This window comes from Mesoplodon densirostris, chromosome 17, assembly GCF_025265405.1.
Source record: "Mesoplodon densirostris isolate mMesDen1 chromosome 17, mMesDen1 primary haplotype, whole genome shotgun sequence".
NCBI classification, from domain to species: Eukaryota; Metazoa; Chordata; class Mammalia; order Artiodactyla; family Ziphiidae; genus Mesoplodon; species Mesoplodon densirostris.
Window position 1 is genome coordinate 6379228 of NC_082677.1, and position 12184 is coordinate 6391411.

The following is a 12184-nucleotide window of genomic DNA, read 5'->3' on the forward strand; positions in this document are numbered from 1 at the left end:
GACCATAGCCTGCAGCCTCTGTTGCCCTACAATGTAGAAGCCTGAGCTGACCTGTTCTGTTGTTGTTTCCTTTTTTGCTTAAAGCTTTTGGCCCAAAGAACTAATTACCGAGTTATTGTTGTGATGAAAGACAAGACAAACAGGTTTCAGTTTTACCGATAGTTTCTGCCTCTTCCGTGATCAAGATGTTAAGACCAGCAGTAAATGGCCAATGTGAATTGTACGTCTTCCCCTCTGGTCTAGTACCACTGGGGTCCACCTTAAAGAGCTGCAGTTGCTGCATTCTCACCCCGGTAAGAATTAAAGCTACAAACACATTTTTGAGGTGCCAAAGGGGCCAGACTTGCCATGGTAAATATTGAGCATTTTTCTGATTAGGCAAAGAGTGATGTGTTTTCCGTGCTTGAGCTGGATGTGTGCTTTCCGCCGACTGTGAAGTCTTTAATAAAGAGGAAAACAGCGTTGTTCGATGCCGTTCAGTGATAACATTTACTTTGTAACTCTGCCCGCTCTTGGATTGCGCCTTCCATGCATCGTCCAGCTTCATAACAAATCCTTGATAAAGGTTTCGTGTGGATAGATATGCCAGCAGACATCGAATTAACACATTGGCAACATGTGCTGTGTTTCCAAGTTGGAACTTTTGGACCCCATGTATGGCATCATGGCATCATGGCAGAGAAGAGAGTTCCTGTGTTGAATAAGGGTCGGTTCCCTGTAGTGATGCATTTCTGGGCCCCCGGAAAAGTCCTGCTGGCCCATGGACCACGAGTTTTATTTCACTGCAGCATACACATGGCTCCTCAGGCAGAGACCCTAAAGGGCAGGTGATTTGTAGCCATCTCCATCCGACCCCCCTACTGGCTGGAGCCGCACTCGGCATGACATTTCAGCAAGATGGATGGTGGGCATGAATTTCATTTTCTTTTCAGTAAATCACAGCCAGAAACCCCAGACAGGCCTCCCCAGTGACCATGGCATTTCACCTCCCACACAGTGTGTTCTTTTTTTCCGTCCTTCTGAGCTCAACTCTTTCTCCAGAGACACCTCAGAAGAAAAAATGAACATTTTTAAAGTCTGCAGTTGAACATAAGTGGCTTCCACTCAGGCTGGCATGTGTTCTACATGGTTTAAGATGATTGATTTGAGAGTTCGCCAGGAATACCAGACTAGACCAGGGGGTGTGACCAGAGTGGAGCACCTGGGGATGTGGAGGCCAGGCAACCTGGGAATTCTGATGATGGAGCCCCTACTACAAGGGCTCATGATCCTGAGATGCTCTCATGACCCGTGTCCCTCTTGGGGGAAGCCAGTGCATTATTATTATTATCATATATGGGGCAATGGTCACAGCCCAGCATGCCAGCTGTGCAGGGCGTGACCTCCATAGCCAGCCTGAAAAAGCAGCATCTCTTTGCTCTTCTGCTTAGAGGACCCTGCTGGAACTCTGCACCTGTATCTTTTCTACGCTGTAGCATATTCGTCTACAAAGCAGGCGTAGTGGAGAGAGGGGGCCGTGCCAGCAAGGAGCCGGTCCCACCTCCACCTCCATCTCGCATGAGACCTTGAGCGAGTTGCGGCCCCTCTTTGAGCCTTGACAGCATCGCCAACGGGAATACATCCTTGCTCCCCTTGGCTTCCCACTGCAGAATCACCTCTGACCAGTCATCTTTGACTCTCAGTTTCCTCAAATTCAAATAGGTTTGATAATAACTCTTTACCAGGTTATTGTGAGAATGGAGTGAATTAATGGGCAAAGGTACTTTTTTTTTTTAATAGCTTTTTTAAAAATTTTTTTATATTTATTTTTTTTATTTTACAAATTCAATCAGTTATACATATACATATGTTCCCATATCCCCTCCCTTTTGCGTCTCCCTCCCACCCTCCCTATCCCACCCCTCCAGGCGGTCACAAAGAACCGAGCTGATCTCCCTGTGCTATGCGGCTGCTTCCCACTAGCTATCTACCTTATGTTTGGTAGTGTATATATGTCCATGCCGCTCTTTCACTTTGTCACAGCTTACCCTTCCCCCTCCCCATATCCTCAATTGTTCAATTGAATATTGAACAAATATTCAATAAAACATTCTTTTTGAGGACAAGGAAAATGTGACAAATATTTTACTCTCCAGTGGGATGAATAAGACATATGTGAGGAATGTAAAGCTAAAACACAGACCAAACCCCTCTTATTTCATTTTATATATATAAAGGATTTGGCTTGGGGTGTACTTTAAGAATAGAAATAATCTTCTAGTCCAGCTATTCAGCTGCTGCTGCTATATATGCTGTGCTGATGCTATTAGGTATGGGAAGTCACTAGAAAAAGGAATTAGGAGCCTGGATAGGGATCTTTCATTTCTGCGCCATGTTTCACAGCTCCTGGCAGAGCGGCTGTGAAAGTTGTCAACTGTGGTACAGCCTGAGCCCAGCGTCCAGGGATGCTAAGATGCCACATTTAGGTGCCAACACCTACCTCACACTTGTGCTCGTTTCCAGGCAGCTCTATTCCCCCTAACAAGGCACGGTCCTCACCACGGGCCAGACAGCTCTGCTGAAATCTGTGGTCCCAGACCTCTGGGGCGGCTGTACTAAGTGTGATTCTCAGGGACTCTCACTTCTCAGGGTCAAGTTGAAAGACTTTTATCTTTTGCTGCCTGGTTCCCGGGAACGCTACTCTTTAGCAGCCCCTGGTGGCTAATCCAGGAGATGGTCCTGTATTAAGTGGTGTGCCTCATCCTGTAGCATCAAGTTTCACACAGGTTACATCTGAGGGTGTATTTATTTTCGTTTTAGTTTTAATCAGATTTATTATATTTGTTTGATATTTTTTCATATTGGTTTGTATCATTTTTATCATTAACTTTATGAATGTGATAGACGATGGTTTTTAACTATTTTTTAGTTATTATGAAATAGTTTAGGCCTACAAGGCATGAAAATTTATGTCAAGCATTTGTGTACTTTCTAAGCATAATCAAAATTAATAATGTGTTAGCCTCCTTCTCCCTAAAGTGTATGTATATGAATGTATATTTTTTTCTTTTACTCTTTGACTTTTTATCACAAAAATATATTGAATAAGTGTGGAGAAGTGTGGAAAGAATAACACCCAAATGCTCATCATTTAGGTTTAATACTTATGACATGTTTCCATATTCACTTTATCTATGTTTTTAAAAAATATTTACTTATTTATTTTATTTGGTTGTGCTGGATCTCAGTTGCGGCAGGCAGGCTCCTTAGTTGCGTCTCGCCCGCTCTTTAGTTGCGGCTTGCCAGCTCCTTAGTTGTGGCATGTGAACTCTTAGTTGTGGCATGCATGTGGGATCTAGTTCCCTGACCAGGGATCAGACCCGGGCCCGCTGCCCTGGGAGCGTGGAGTCTTAACCACTGTGCCACCAAGGAAGTCCCATTTTATCTATGTCTTTGTTGTTAGTTAGGGATACATATTTTTAAATATAGTTCATATACTTAACTTTTCATCTTTTATGTTAGTAGATTTTTATCAACCCTGCCCCGACCATATGAAAGGTTCTGTGGAGGGTTCAAAACAGTAGGAGGCAAAGCACCTTAATAACAATATCGCTCCTGTTTACTGACCATCTCCTATGTCCTAGACACTTTAATATAGTATTTTAACCCACCCTGGTGTGGACATTATTCTCATGTGACAGTCGAGGAGACTGAGGCTCAGGGAGGTTATGTAGCCTTCCAAAGACAACAGAATTAGAAAGCGATGGAGCCACGATACAAATGCAGGTCAGCCCGTATCCACCCCATATTTTTCCCACAATATTGTGGTCCTTTCTCTCTCTCTCCACCCAGCCTTCAAGGTTTTGATGTAGTTAAGGGGGAAGAACATAACGGGGAAGAACAAAATGTGAAACAATAATCTAAAAGTTAAACACATGTAGAGGATGCTAAGAGAAAATGGTCTAAGGTAATAGTCAACCTGAAGCCACAAACAAAAATGGTGTATGTTCTGGTAGAAGCCCAGCACTGTGAGTGGGAAGGGACGCCCTGGGAAGGAGACTGGCAGGGGCCGGGACGGGGAGCTGGGTGGGATTATTGTGAGTAAAGAGGAGGGGGAGCGTGTGTACGGGCAGAGGACAGTCCAACCTGGTTGTCTGCAGAGTGGTGGCCCCTCCCTATCTTGAAGCCCAGGGTAGATTAATTAATGATTTGCAGATGGAGATCCAGGGACTCGGAACTGTTTTTGGAAGTGCGAGGGTTCCTCTATAACAGACGGCAGCTCCTCTTGGTGAAGGTGGCCCAGATTCACCTTCCCTGCTCCATAGCTGGCTGCTTCCATCCGAGCAGGCTGTGTAGAATCCTTTTGGAAAATAAATGCACACTTGCTTGCTTTTGCCATTTGATACATTCGCGTGGATCATCAGGATGAAAGTCTGCCCTAGGGCCCCAAAGCAGTAGAGAAGCTGTTGTATCCAGCTGCCAAGGGAGTTCATGTGTCAGGACACTTTCCCACCGACGGGAGCTTCAGGGCGGTGGTTACATGTGATCAAAACTGAAAACCGAGGGGCTTTCTTGGTGGCGCAGTGGTTAAGAATCCACCTGCCAATGCAGGGGACACGGGTTTGAGCCCTGGTCCGGGAAGATCCCACATGCTGCGGAGCAACTAAGCCCGTGCGCCACAACTACTGAGCCTGCGCTCTAGAGCCTGTGAACCACAACTGTTGAAGCCTGCGCACCTAGAGACTGTGCTCCGCAACAAGAGAGGCCACCGCAATGAGACGCCTGCACACCACAACGAAGTGTAGCCCTCGCTCACTGCAACTAGAGAAAGCCTGCACATGGTTACGAAGACCCAATGCAGCCAAAAAACAAAAAAAAAACACAAACAAAAAAAAACCAAACCTGAAAACTGTACGCTCTTTGTTGCTCCCTAAATCCTAAAAATGTCCATTTAAATATAGTATTTTGTGCTTCTCCCCCTTATAAACAGTGCCCTGTGATTATCTTTTTTCTTCCTTAATTTCACCTTGAATAACTAAAGCCTTAGAGAAAACGTGAGCACCTAGGTCGGCATTTCTGACCGTTCAGCATGTGACCCGATGGGGACGTTGATGAAATAGTAAATTGGCTATTCCAGCGGTTGTTGTTCTAAAAGGACTTTTGTGTCCCCAAAGTCAATGTGACCACAGTCCTTTGCTGGGAGAACCGTGAGTGTTAGCTCTTACCCTTAGGACTTGAGCTTAAGGAAGTGCTTAGCGTACCCCCAAGTATCAAAATATTCCCAATATCAAGGGATAGAACACCCCCTCCCCGCCCCAGCTATGCCAAGCAGCTCTTTGAAGTAATAAGAATCCCTGGCCTGGGGTGTCAGTTATGGAAGCCATCATGGTAGGTAGAAAATAAAACTCTAAATTGTGAAGTCTTCTCAGCTTTTATGGAAGATCCCCAAGACTGGGGCCTGATAAGACCCAAATTCATTGCTGATAATGTAAATTTCATAATAAGGTGATAAGAATAGATACTCGACTAAGGTAGAGACTAATTGCCCCAATTCAGTTCATTTCTCTTATGCTTTGTCATAAATGGTTTCTTTTTTTGATTAAATGATGCTCCTTTTGAATACAGATGGACGTATGGGCGAAGAAAGATGAGTTTCATCTGCTCGTCTCAAAAGGAGGTCTGCACTTGGCTCTAAGTGGTCTGTAGTGAAAGTGCATGCCTTGGAAATACTCTGAGATGCAGAATTGGGTGTCCCTTTCCCCCAGGCCAGGGAGGCACCAGAGGGCAGTGGGAGTGGCACACTGAGGCCACACCCCCCAGCCTGTGTGGACCCAGGCCCTCTAACAGATACCCAAGTCTCTACTTAAATGTCACTGGAAAGTTATTTTAAAATAAATTAAATGCTATAAGTCCCCTCCAAGTAAGAAGAAGTGGAGGGAATGATAACTTTAAAAAAGTAATTACTGCCTAAGGAGATAGGACATATGGTTGCCTCAATTCCAACACCTCTTTGAGATGATGAGTTTGTTAACTTCCTAGACCTCAAGTTTTCCTATAAAATGGTGTGACTGAAGGTCCAGCTTCAGGGCCAAGATGAGAGTGAAGGGGCGCTCGTGCTCCAGGGCCTGGGATTTAATTCCGTTTCCTCAAACTCTGTGAGGCAATGCTGTAATTGAAATGCCGGGAAATGCTCAGCTCAGCGTATGCTTGTTCCTTGGCTTAGCCACTTTAAGCGTATCTGCTGTGTGACCATCACCATTCAGAAAACACGTTAGAGTTTTCTCTTTGGGAAAAATCACTTCCAAGTAACAAACTTCTGTGGGACGTTTAAAACAGGAGTGAATTTCTAAGGATATTATTACCTTCTATAACTTCTCAGGGATACTGCCAGTGCAAAGAGACAGGGAGAGAGAGCTGTGGACTTGCTGTCTAATGAGGCCAAGCCCTCCCCTTCCCCGATTTGGTCATCTGTTTCTGGAAGGTGCAGGTGAAGCGGTGACTTGTGCTATGCCTTCCATCTGGGGGAGGACCGGGAGTGTGGTCCGTTTGTGCAAGGACCTTCACTGCCTGAGTGAGTTACACAGAGAGCCTTCTCTTTACTACACACGCACTGTTGGGATTATCTCTTGACTCCAAAGACACATCAGTGTGTACCTTACCCATGCAGAGAGGACGGATGCTCATGGACTGGCCCTTGAGAGTAAATAAGGTTTCTGGAGGCAGAGGTGGAGGGCTCCAGCACGGATGGCGGGCAGCACAGCCCTGGGACAGGGCAGGCTGGTTTTGCAGGGAGTGAAGAGTCTGATTTGCCTAAAGCTTGGAGTCTGGGACTGTCAGTACCAGAAATGAGGTGGAAGGGTTTGGGGACTTAAATAGCAAAGTAAAGGGGGTGGGGTGGGAAGTGGGGTGAATTGGGAGATTGGGATTGACCTATATACACTAATATGTATAAAATACATAATTAATAAGAACCTGCTGTATAGCGCAAGGAACTCCACTTCGCTGTACAGTAGAAACTAACACAACATTGTAAAACAACTATACCCCAATTTAAAAAAAAAAAGCAAAGTAAAGAGAGGCTCAGTATGAGACAGTCAGGGGGCACTGACGGTTTTGCACAGAGTACTGAAGTGTCTGAGGCTGCATTTCAGGAGGATTAATATGGTACGAGGTATGAGCTGGATGGTAGAAAGAGAACTCCAAGCAGAGAAAACACTTGGGAAGCTCTGCTGGTAGTAATAATAATCCAGGCAAGGGGTGAGAGGAGTGGGGAGGAGGGTCTGATGCAAAGCAGAGGGAAGATACAGGACCCCAGCACCCGGGCTGTGAGCCAGTTAGGGGGCTCATTAGGGTGTAACAGGTCCAAGAGGCTCCAGGTGATAAGCGGTAAACCTTCCCCATCCCCACCCCAGCAGCTCCCAAACAGAAGTCACAAAACTAGGGAATGTTAAGTTCACTTAGGATTTGTGTGTTTATAGTTCAGAAATAGTTAAAGAGGTCACAGGTTCTCTTTGTAACTATTTTCTCTGAAACTGCACACCTTGTGCATCCGTGAACCCTCAAGGTCCAGGACCAGCGGACTTGTAGGGATGGACATTTTTCCTCCCAAAATCAACTTTTACTCAAATATCACCTGTGCCTTTGGAATTCAGGAGAGATTGTTGAGAATCCCTTCCCACATTCCAGGAGTATCCTCCCTATCTCCCATCCTCTCAGGAATTTCAGGTGGGATGAGCTTCTTTTTTATAGTTACTTGTGGCTCTGAATTTCTGCTTCTCTTAAATTAGCTCAGCTTGTGGGTTCCTGCCGTCCCACATGCAGCATCCCTGCCTACCTGCTGTGGCTCCCCTTTGTTGATTTCCAAGATGCTTTGTGATACTGGGAGCTCCGTTAGGGAGTTCAACATGGGTTTAGATGTCAGGGGAGGAAGAAGGAAGCAGTAGAAAAGTAGACTTGGGAGACATTTGTATAGAAGTGACATTGTAGAGGGATGAGATTGACAAGAGCACGTGTACAGAAGAGGAAGGCAGACACAGGACAGCCCCTCAGCCCGAGGAGGAGGAGCAGGAAAGAAGGGAAACGCGGGAGATGGTGAGAAAGGTTGTTGAAAACCGGAGAAGTCCCACCTCAAAGAAGCCAAAGGAGGGAAGAGTGTCTGTAGGTTGGAGTGATTTGTAATGCCAGGTACCAGACAGTGGATGAAAATGACACAGAATGAGGAAATATCCCAGAGCTTGGCACCCTCACAGGAGTATCTGTGAACAGGTCAGGACGACCAGATTCTCCTGGTTCCTCGACAGCCAGATGGTTTCGCAAGTTTGGCCTCTGTCAGCGCGCGGTGAACGTTCCCCTGTGAGAAGTGGCAATGGTGACATCTACAGGGCATCGGCTGGAAGTGACATCTGTGCCCCCGAAGAGCGCTTGCCAAGTATCACCTTAAATTCCAGGGCGTTTCACAAAAAGCAGGCGCCACTCTCCGCCCCTCGTTCACTAAAGTGCGAACTGCAGACCTGCCTGTTCCACAGCCGTAACTGAAATTAGGTTTGATATTAAAATCACACAACGGCTTTCATTTTTCATTTTATTCCTGACAATCAAAGTACTGAGCGAGAATAAGACTGGTGTCACACACTGCAAGCAGCTTCCCTATGAGATAATTCATAAAAGCAATTACATATTGCACAAACCTGAGAGTCAAACAATCTATATCTGTAATTCAGTCCCTGGAGAGCGTGAAGGCCCATGACATCTGCTTTACCAGGAACAGAGGAGGAAACATTTAAAATTCAAATGTACTGAGACTCTGTGACATGGCAGTACTCTTGAAAACAGAGACAACGTGAGAACTGTGCTGACAAAATAAATAGGAAGTGATATCATTTCTCAAACTTTTCTGCAATAGTATCTCCCCATTATTTTTTCAGTTTGAAAGAAATGCAGGGCCAGAATTCTATATCTATTTTACAGGCATAAAGGAGGCCAAAGAAGAGGGGGAAAAAGAAGCGAAGAATAAATGCAATGATTAGAAAAGTTACAAAGATATTAATCCAACTAGAATAATAATCACATTAAATGTGAGTGGTCTAAACACACTAATTAAAAGACAGAGATAGAAAGGATTTTTTTTAACCCAACTATACACTGTCCACAAGAAACCCGATTTAAATATAAAGACTCTCCTGCATACCTGAAACTAGCACAACATTGTAAATCAACTATACTCCAATTAAAAAAAATAAAAGAAAAATAAATACATATAAAGATGCTCACAAAAGTAAAGGGATGGAGAAAGATATACCATGCTAACTCTAATCCAAAAAAGTTGGAGTAGCAATATTAATTTCAGACAAAGCAGACTTTGGAACAAAACAGATCATCAGAGATAAAGAGGACACTGCATTATGTATAAAGGGGTCAGTTCTCCAAAAGACATAAAAGCATGAAGGTAGTTATTGATATTTTAGGCTGACTCCGTTTGGATCCAGTGACTTCACATTCAGGTAATGCTCAGTTGTTTCAGACCCGAGAACCTTGTTGCTTTAATCTCACAGATCTGCTGAAAAAATCTCCAGGATCTGGGGGGAAAAGAGTTGTAAACGCCTGATGTGTCCTGGGCAGTGCTCTGACCTTTATATTTTTTTATGTACATTATCTCATTTAACGCTCACATTAAATTTTTGAGGCAGGTGCTTTGATGCCCATTTTGTAGATAACTCAGGTTGCTTTGATCAATAATATTTTGCTTATTATTTCATTCATCAACTATTTAACAAGCACCTGCTAATCTCAGAATAATAAAATAAATAATATTTTCTTGAAGGTGTTCCTTCAAGAAAATCCCAGTCAAATATCCCACCCAATAGTTGCAGAGCGCCTCATTTGATCCTCTCAGCATGGCCAAAAGACACACAGGAGAGCTCTTAGTACCCACATTTTCCAGATAAGAGACAGAGGAAGAGAAGTTGTTCCTGGCCTGAGGTCCGGCGGCCAGTAAGCAGCAGAATCAACACATCACGCAGGCTGCGTACCTCCAAGTCTAGTGTTCCTTTCACTCTTCTGACAGCGATATTTTATTGACAAAGGCATGAAACTGATTTTTGGCCGTCAGGATGATGAAGAGGGGAGTTTCACCATCAGCTCTGTAGCTGGATGAAGCCACGTGGAAGATTTCTTGCAGCGCTTACCTCTGACCAGGGCTGCATGGAAAGTGACAGTTCCCCAAAAGGCCACCAGGGTATTAACACATGACCTTCTCTCAGGCAGCAGTGAGGGTGTTTCTGCTTTGATCCTTATCCCTGTGTCAGTCTAGCAGCACCAGCAGATCAAAATCTCTGTGCAAAATAGCATCTTGACCTTATGCTGAGATGTCACACTTTGGTGACAGCCAATGGGGAACAGTGTTCAGTGGCTGCAGTGGAAAGCCATGCTCTCCATTCAATAATTTGATGCCATGTGTGAAGGAGGACTAGTATCTTATTGGGTTTTTATTGCCCTAAATGATCAAACCCCAGGTAACCAGTGTAGCTCTGTGAGGTTGGCCAGGAGCTCAGACCTCTGCCCCACTCCTGGGGACAAATGCCCATCCATGGAAGATGGCCCCCTGTGCCCAGGACAAGCCATGAAACACATTCAGGTGGCTGCTGAGCAAGAAACACCTGATGCTGTGCTTCCCACCAAAAGTAATGGCCTGAGCAATTTTTCAGACCTGAGATATTCAGAATGTTTTCTTCTCCGTGGATAGGTTTTTCTCTTTTTCAGACCTTAATGTTTCCTGTTGGCAATGAGCACCTCCTCAGAATGACCATTTCTGATGTGAAGACCCAACACACAGACTGAGCAGGTGATCCCCGAGATGCCAGCTGAGTCCTGGTTCTGGGTGAAATGAAGGAAGTACACTCCATGTTGTCTCTCCCACCAAATGCAGCTGTACAGCCAGCCCAGAATGCATGGAGTAGCTACTTGAGAATGCTAAAAAGTAATATGTCGCAGGCAGACTGGGAAGAAGACCAGAATTTGAAGCATCGCAGAACTGATGGCGAATTTACAAGGGTTTCTCTCCAGTATTCCTCAGCCTGAATTCAGTGCAGCTTGAAACCTGGAAATGGACACTTGGATGTGGGCAGAGGGGTCTCCAGGAGAAGCCCTCTGTTTCTGGCTACAGGAGTGGGAAAGGGAACTCCTAGCACTCAGAGAGAGCTAAGTAAATCTTTTTTCTTTTCTCCATTTTCTCATACCCCAAGCCACAAGCACCCTTGTGGTCATGACAGCAGTAGTGGTGGTAGGAGCAACCTGCAAACCGCAAGAGAGGGGAACGTTCCTCTCTGCTGGAAGGAGCTGTGTCCCAAGAGGGTGAGGCAAACCCCACTGCTTTTATTCTCTGGGTTTTTTTTGCAATTTAGCCACAGACGTGAGCACAGTTGTGAGAAGTGCACAGCAGAGTGGGGCAACTAATGTCCCAGCTTTCTGGCTGGAGGACTAGAAAGAGGAGCCCCAGGGAACTGGAACAGATGGTGGAGATTAGGGAGAGGGGGGAACTTGGGAAAGTGACCCCTTAAAATTGTTTATGTGCCCCTGGGCTCACCCCTGAGCTCCATGTGTGCGACTCTCACCCACAGCATATGTGGACGCTAAGAACTGAAGAACAGGAGAGGCCACCACCCAAGGCCAGACTGGCCATTGTTAGGTGCATGTGTGGGGCAGATCCTAACAGCACTTGAAAGGCTTTGAAAACTGAATTGATGCCAGAAGCACAACCCATAGAAGGCTGCATGGAACCGTAGCCTGAACTCTACCTGATCAGTTGCCTGCTATCAATTCTACATAAGATTTAAACAAGACCCAGTGTCACATAATGTCATATTCAAAATGCCCAGGACACAATCTAAAATTACTTAGCATACAAAGAACAGGGGAATCTCAACTTGTATGGGAAAAGTCAGCCAACAGACAGTAAATTCAGAATGACACAGTTGTTGGATTTATTTGATGAAGACATTAAATGCAGCTGTTTTTTAAACGCTCCAAGAAGTAAGGCCAAGTACTCTTAAAATGAATGGAAAGAGGGACTTCCCTGGTGGCGCAGTGGTTAAGAATCCGCCTGCCAGTGCAGGGGATGTGGGTTTAATCCCTGGTCCGGGAAGATCCCACATGCCGCAGAGCAACTAGGCCCACACGCCGCAACTACTGAAGCCTGCATGCCTAGAGC

General features: G+C 45.3%; 1 protein-coding gene across 3 annotated transcripts in view; it reads left to right on the forward strand.

Moving 5' to 3' along the window:
* Positions 1 to 12184, forward strand: part of MTUS2 (microtubule associated scaffold protein 2) — a 323316-nt gene that overhangs the window by 220798 nt on the left and 90334 nt on the right. The window lies entirely within an intron of this gene.